This window comes from Nanorana parkeri, unplaced genomic scaffold (assembly GCF_000935625.1).
Source record: "Nanorana parkeri isolate BGI_ZX_2015 unplaced genomic scaffold, ASM93562v1 scaffold132, whole genome shotgun sequence".
In the NCBI taxonomy this organism is placed as follows: domain Eukaryota; kingdom Metazoa; phylum Chordata; class Amphibia; order Anura; family Dicroglossidae; genus Nanorana; species Nanorana parkeri.
The window spans coordinates 1,226,263-1,233,958 of NW_017306400.1; the positions used below are offsets into that span (position 1 = coordinate 1,226,263).

At 42.1% G+C, this 7,696-nt stretch overlaps 1 protein-coding gene across 1 annotated transcript in view; it reads right to left on the minus strand.

Annotated features, from left to right (window-relative positions):
- The window catches only part of NEDD1 (neural precursor cell expressed, developmentally down-regulated 1), a 40,493-nt gene extending 40,123 nt beyond the window's left edge, over nucleotides 1-370 (minus strand). The window contains exon 1 of the mRNA XM_018553880.1: nucleotides 312-370. The gene's annotated coding sequence lies outside the window, so the exon portion shown is untranslated. The remainder of the gene's footprint in view (nucleotides 1-311) is intronic.
- Between the last annotated feature and the right edge of the window lie 7,326 nt (nucleotides 371-7,696).

Genomic DNA, 7,696 nt, shown 5'->3' on the forward strand with positions numbered 1-7,696 from the left:
AGGAACAGATTATTTAGAACGGTGAACTGTGCAGCGAATAATCAGGCAGAAGTTGATGTGGAACTGAAGGCCAGGTTACATGGTAAACACAGGAGTGTCTCAGCTGCCATGCAACAAGTCGCCACAGAAGTCCCTGCCAGGTACACTGCAGCACTATAACTTCCTATTGAACTATTCAAACGTCCCGCCATGCCAAGTACGTACAGCCGCCTTCACCCTTGTCAGAGCACCGTCCCTCTGTGAAGTCAGGACAGACATACTGCACAGGTTGCCAAGTAACTCTAGGGACCCCCCTCTAAGTACATCCTCACCTTTCAGTCGCTCTCTTTCCCTACGTCCCCCAAGCTGCAGCGAGGGCCCGGGATACGCCGTGACGTCAGGTAGCCCGTTAATTTGCATCCCGCGCACTAACATCAGTTGCGCGCGCGGCCACGTTTGTGCCGGGGGCGCGCGGCGGTCTTCAAGTTTAGATGTGGACGGAGGGACGATAGGGACAAAACTTTAGGAGTGTTGGGCAAACGCCAGGTTTAAATGCTGGGTGGTAGGTAGAATAGTTTGCCTTCCAACTTTTTTTTCTTTAAATTGACAAATGTGGCAGTTTTATTTTATCTAGATACCTCTGCCCCTGTTATTTTTTTTTCCAGCTATTTCTCTTTTAGGTCTTTATAGAGCTGTATAAATTACAGGGATCCCAACCTGAAAAAAGTAATTTCAGAGAGGTGCCTTTCTCATTTCAGGGAGGTGTACCCCATGGTATGGTATTTAATCACCACTGGGTTTTTATTTTGTACTATATAGTGAAAAAAGTTCTGAAAATCTTGAAAAAAAAATACCTGTTTTCCCTACGTTATATTACAAAATATTTATCAGTACCCAATGTTTTGGTAAAACATAAAAGACGGGGTCATGTAAGGTAAATAAACACCAAACATGTCAAGCTTTAAAATTGCGTGCGCCCGATAAATTGCAAAAAAACTACCATGCCAAAAATTGGCCATAGGCGACGCTTTAAAAGCTTTTACCTCTTATCAGTTTAGTATTATCAGTAATTATGGCCCTAGAATTATTGTTCACACACTGAAGTTTGCGGCGATATGTAACGTGTGGCGTAATTGTTTTCTCACGCAGGCGCACGCGATGCGTATTTATGTTTATATGTGCGTGCACGCAGGGGACCTAAAATTTATGGGGTGTTTTAATTCATTTTATTTTTTTAATATGAGACTTTATTTTTTAATAATAGACAATGTTTTAATATAGACTTTATTGGCTATGCGATAGCCAATATACAATGACAGGTCCTCTTATGGAGACATCAGGGGCCTCCAAGACCCTTATGTCCCTTTAAGGATATTTAAACCCTCCAGTTTTTTTTTTTTGCATATATCTACTGCTAGCAAGTAGTACATATATGCAAAAAGTTTTGTTTTTTTTAAACGTTTAAACAGCAGTTTAGACTCACCTGTGTTCGTTGCGCTTGGGCCTGAAAATGAGAAATTTTTCGAGCAGCCGCAAATCTTGGGGCAGGCGCATGTGCAGTTCTCATTTTCGGCCGAGACGTGACGAGGGACACAAGGTAAGTCTATGGACGCGTGCACCCGCATGCAGACACCGCTGGATCGGAGGGACAGAGCAGTCAGCGCTGGATCGGAGAGACGCCGCACCACTGGAGAGGAGGCTGAAAACATCAGGAAAGAAGAGGAAGATCGGAAAACGCTCTCAAACCAAGTTACTTGTAAACCAAGGTATTACTGTACTCAACCATTCTACAAATTCAGTAACAAACCAGGCAAAATTCTAGTGAAAGCTCTTAAAACCACCAGAGCTAGAAATTATATCTCCCATATCAAGAGTGACATGGGAGAAATAGCCCGTAGCTCTCCAACAATAGATAAAATCTTCAAATCATATTACTCTTCCTTCTACAATCTCATCCACAACCCTCAGGAAACTAACCATATCAAGCAACAAGAGACAATAAAAAAAATACCCTTATGAGTCAGGCATGCCTAAACTCACTGAAAACGAAAGGCTCTTTCTAGAGGCTCCCATGACCCAAGAAGAATATCTGGCGGTAGTTAAAACTATGAAACCTGGAAAAACTCCTGGGGCGAATGGCTACACACTAACATATGATAACATTTTCAATACCCTTATGGGCAGATTTACGGAATCCTTTAACCCTATCCTGAAATCTGTAATCCTCAAATACAAAAATCTTTTTTTATTAAGTAGCCCATTTAGTTTTGGTGTCTTTTTAGCAGTATACCTTCCTATTGTTAAATAATTAAATTTTTAAACCCCGTGTTAAGTACTTTACAAATACCATTTCAGTTCTTACCATATTGTCGTCACCATTGCATAAATGTTCCTGGACTTGCACATATAAAGTACCATCTGTAAGGCTGGGTTCACACCTGGGCGTTACTAGAGGCGCGTTTTATGCACGTTTTTTCAGCTCGCTTTTTAGCGCGTTTTTTAGTTCAGTGAAATGCGCATTCGACACTCGTTTTTATACCTCCCTGGCGGTATGATTTTTTTTTAACTTTCAAAATTCCCGCCGGGTTCCGCCCCCCTGCGACGCAGCCCTCCGCAGCCCGCTCGCAAGGGACGGAAGACGGCATCGGCCGTAGGACACAGCGAGGATCGCATACAAGGTAAGACCTACGCTGTATTCCCGAGTGTGGCTCGGGGTTACCACTTTGTTAACCCCGAGCCACACTCAGGAATACCAATGGATACGCGCTGAAATACGCCCCAAAGAAGCTCCTGTACTATTTCGAGCATAGGGCGTTTTTTCAGCATGTCAAAACACGCTGAAATACGCCGAGGTGGGAACCATGCCCATAGCACTCAATAGGATTTCACTTGCTGAGCGTTTTTCAGCGCTTCGATCAGCGCTGAAAAACGCCCAGGTGTGAACCCAGCCTTAGGCCCCATTCACACACGAATCGGCCTGCATGTACAGCTCTGTGCTGCGTGCGGGGCCGTACCAAGTAGCTGCCGGGAGGGACAGGTGCTGCGCGTGATTAGAACGCAGCTCCCGTCCTTCTCTATGGGGCTACGTGGCCGTACGCCCTCCTACACTCACCTCATTTGCAGGTCCGTAGGGGTGCGGGTGATCGTATCCATACGCCGCCGGAATGGAACATGTATGCGTCCCGACCAGAAAACCCGCACCCCTACGGACCTGCAAATGAGGTGAGCATAGGGGGGCATACGGCGGCGTAGCCCCATAGAGAAGGACGGGGGCTGCGTTCTAATCACACGCAGCACCTGTCCTTCCTGGCAGCTACTTGGTACAGCCCCGCACGCAGCGCGGAGCTGTACGTGCAGGCCGATTCGTGTGTGAATGAGGCCTTACTGTAAATTAGAGAGAGCCCCCCTGCAGCTGGGCCAAACACATAAGATCATTTACTTGCAATATTAACGATGTAGCATTTAACTGCTAGTTTACACAGCACATTGATCTCTGGATAATACTTATATTAATGCCTGCTTTTCTGTCTAGCAGCATGTGAACTTCAGCACTATAATCTATGTGAAGTGGCTTATGACAAACCCCACTAAATCCTGTATATTTATGGCTGCACTTTGTAAACTTACAAGTATAAACTCCATGTTGCCTCAGTCTTCATTTTTTTTAAATTGAGTTTTGCCAGGCTATTCACTAAAGGGTGAAGAGGTTGGAGAAGTCATGAGAATGAACAATCTAGGACAACATAGCTGAACTGGAAAGTGAGCTGAATTGGAGAATTTTTCCAAATCAGCTATTTTGTCCTAGATTGTTTACTTCTCCTGCCTTCTCCCATCAGTGAATAGATGTGTTGGTCTTAGGAGTTAACAAACAGACAAGCCTTCCTGTCTTTGGTCCTTCATCAAGCCAGTTTTCCATTGTTAAGACAATGTCACAACCTTGTCATTCCTTAACAAGTCCAGTTTGCTGATTTTATTTTAAAGACTTTGTTTAGATGCATTTTACACATTTGTCACACTGTCACATTTTATTAATTACCAGCATATGTAGTTTTAATCACTCCTTACTATTCATGCTGATCCCAACATATATTTATATCCCAATTAACTATTTCTTACTCCAACTTTAATTTACTAATTGGAAGAAAAAAATGTTTTTCCAGTTAAAATGTTGTATAGTTTTTTTTTTTTTTATAAATTTATCACACGTGTAGCATATTTTTTTTTCTTCTGAACGATATCAGTAATTGCAAACTTTCAACCTAATTATATGTGTATGTGCCAAGATGTACTGTTTGATAGACTATTCCTTGTGACCAAAGGGATTTGATTTGAACATTTATCTTTTTATTCACTTTTTATTCATTTGGAAGGCTGCAATGTTGGTCACGCGCTTGGGTATCATTGAGTAAACAGCCACAATTCACAATGCAGATGACTGAGTGCAGCTGCCTCCTTTTTCAATATATATTATAATATGTGTATCTAAGGCGAATAAGAATTTAATTTATTTTATATAGTGCCATGTTTTAAATGCTATAAATAAGAACATTTAAATTAGAATATGAGAGCTCTTCAAAATGTTCCCTATGGACTATTTACTATTTTGGTTGTAAAAAGAAAAAAAGAAACTTAAACAATATTTATCAACAACCAAACAGAAAAAAAACATGCAGGAAGCAACAGAATGTGAACAGAATGAGGACAGCCCATCAATCCACCTAGAATTGTCTTGTGGGAAATATATTTTTCAGGATATTGCATTTCATGTTTGCAGTACTGCTTTCAAATCACATTCCACTTGTATGAAAATAGATGTTGTAGATGCTTTCCTCAGAGTTTGTTAAGAAACTGGCCTGAAAGCAATCACATCAAGAAAGATAATGCTTCCTTCACTGTTACTTCACCAATTTTAATGAAGATGCGTTTGAGAAGAAGCACTCATGTGTTTCCAGCATGTACTCTACAGGGCACATGGAACCTAGCTTCACGGGCTAAAATACATAGGTCACCGTAAAGTAGTGTCCTTAAGGGTACACTCTGGTCAAATTAAAACTTAAACTTTAAAGGTAGACAGAAAGCAGAGCCCGCATACGTAGTACTTCAGGTCTACACCCAGGTAGTGCACCAGTCCACCACACTCCACAGTCCACCAAGTTACACAGCCTCCAGAACAAGCACTGCACTGGAGTATCAGATGTGCCAGCACTTCACTCACTTTCTGCAAGCTTGTTTCAGGTCAGCAATGCACCAAGTAGTGAAGAAAGAATAAAAATGAGAGCCCTGGAGCATGTACCAAGTATGTTCAAAAACAGCTCTGCAAGGGCTGCTCCAATATTTGTGTCCTGACAGGTTTGTTCTTGCAAGCTACAACTCACAAAAGGCCTCTGCCCTCCATAAGGCTACACATTTTTTGTTCATGATAGAAATTCCAAACCACTGTCCCTGTACAGATATAAGTAATATACTTGAATAAAACGCAAAGGAAAAAATGCCTTTTCAATCATTTATTAAACAAAAATGTGAATGCATGTGACAGTATACTGTGGATAAAGCAAGTACAGCCTTGACCTCAAAAGCTGATATTGCCCCTTTTAGCAGAAATGAATTCTTTTAGGAGGTTTGCATAACTGCCCACCAGTCTCTGATATTGACCGCTCCTCCATGGAAAATGTCTTCTGTTGCCAGATGTTTCTGAGATTCCTTGCATGAACTTGTACTTTCAATTCACCCACAACATTTTGTTGTGATTCAAATCAGGACTTTGACAGGGACATTTCTTCTTTTGAGCAATTCCATGGTGGATTTGCTAGTGCACTTAAAGTGACACAAAACTCTAACTTTTGTTGGCATTATTGTAGTCTGCACGTAGCACATTCTCTAAATCTGATTTTATTTATGTTTGCACTATAACTAACTATAATCTTACCTTTTTGAAAAGTGTGCACGCTCTCGCGCCTCCTCCTTTCCGCTAAGGCTTCCGGTTCCCTTGCTCAGAGAAGTGCACTCTATTTCTGTATACCTGCACCTCTGCATATGACTACAGCTCCCATAATTCATTGCATGCAGTGCTCTCAGTGACAGCTAGTAACAGCTCACTTGGTGTAGAGCCAAAGAAAATCTCACCGCTCCAATTCCTTAGCCACCATCAGGACTCCCTAGGTGCTGGTCCAATAGGTGCGTCTCCACCTTAGAATATAGCAGTATACGAACAGACCGCACAATCCAGAGAATTCCAATACTACAGACTTTATTGAACTTCACAGCAAATCCGGTATATCAGTGAATAAGCTCAGTTGGTGTGCTTGAGATAAGCAGTAAAAGAAATACAGCTCACCTCACATGTTCCCCGCCCCCCTTCTCCACCTAGTTTGGCAGATAAAGATAAGTATCTGCTGCTGAAGAAATCCAGCCCGGTACATAGCTCACAGCGTGCAGAGTCTAGATGGGAGGCATTTGAGGGAGAAGACTGACAAGAGAGGAGGAATCTGCAGAGGAGACGTAAGGGAGCTTCATGCATCCTCACGTCTCATTGTAGTTCTGATCGGGAGCGAGCACAGAGGGTGGCTACTTTTCAGCGCCCACAGGGACTCTGGAGAAGAAAAGTAGCCACCCTCTAGCAGAAGTGTATGTGTATATCCCTTTTAATTACTTGTTTGGTGTAGGAGGTCTCCTATGGGTGGCCTCAGAACACATTTTGTAGCTCTAAGTGGTTTGCACTTTTAAGGTTATTCCATGACTCATCTCTAGGATACTTTTATTTGTTGAAACTCTTATATTAGTGTTTTTGTTCAAAATGCACATAATTGTATCATTATTGACATTACATGCCATGTTTCCCTTAAACAAGAACTCCAGGAATTAACAAAATTATCCTTGGAATGGGGCTACCCCTCTGCACTGCAAGGGTTAACTGCTTGTTTTTCTCTAGGGGCCTGGAATACAGAAGATACGCTTATCTGATCCTCAGTCCTGCAGAGGTCAGTGCCTACCTCTTTATCCCTCTGCTCCAGCTGTGGTATGTCCCTCGGCATCCTCACATCTAATGCAGGAGAATGGACCTGCATTAACTTGATGAAGTCAGTAGGGCTTAGACCACCGGAACCTGAGGGAGAAGAGGCTGTGGAGACTGGTCTTGAGGTTCAGGTGAGTATATCTTCTTTTATCCATCCCCTAGACCAAATTGAGCAGTTGACCCTTGCAGTCTGGTGGTAGCCCCACTGCAAGGGTTAACTTTGTGATTCCTGAGTTCTTCTTTCAAACAGAAACACACTTGGTGAGAAACCATTTGAGGGGTTTTGAGTTAAAGCGCAGTATTAGGACTTGAATGTAGCAGTAGGTAGTTTAGTGAGGATCACATGCTGAAGCATTAGTAACGTATCCAGGAAAATAAGCTACAAGTAGGGAAAGAAGCCAAAAAAATTGGGAAATTAAGAAAAAGGGGGTAAAGATAACAAATGAATACAAGTTGTATATGTTGTGAAAAGAGAGAAGGGTGAATGGTGCTAATAAGCAAAATGGAAGGAAGGGAATGTGCCATACGTTGCAGTAATAAACAAGACAATAAAAAAGACAATGATCCAACGTTTAAACTCATCACAGCATTTCAAGTCAAACCACACAGACCACATTTTGCATATATAATTCAGACATATCTCGGTGTTTATGAGCCATTGAGACCCATTTGCATTGTTTAGGTGCATTAAGGCATACATGTCAA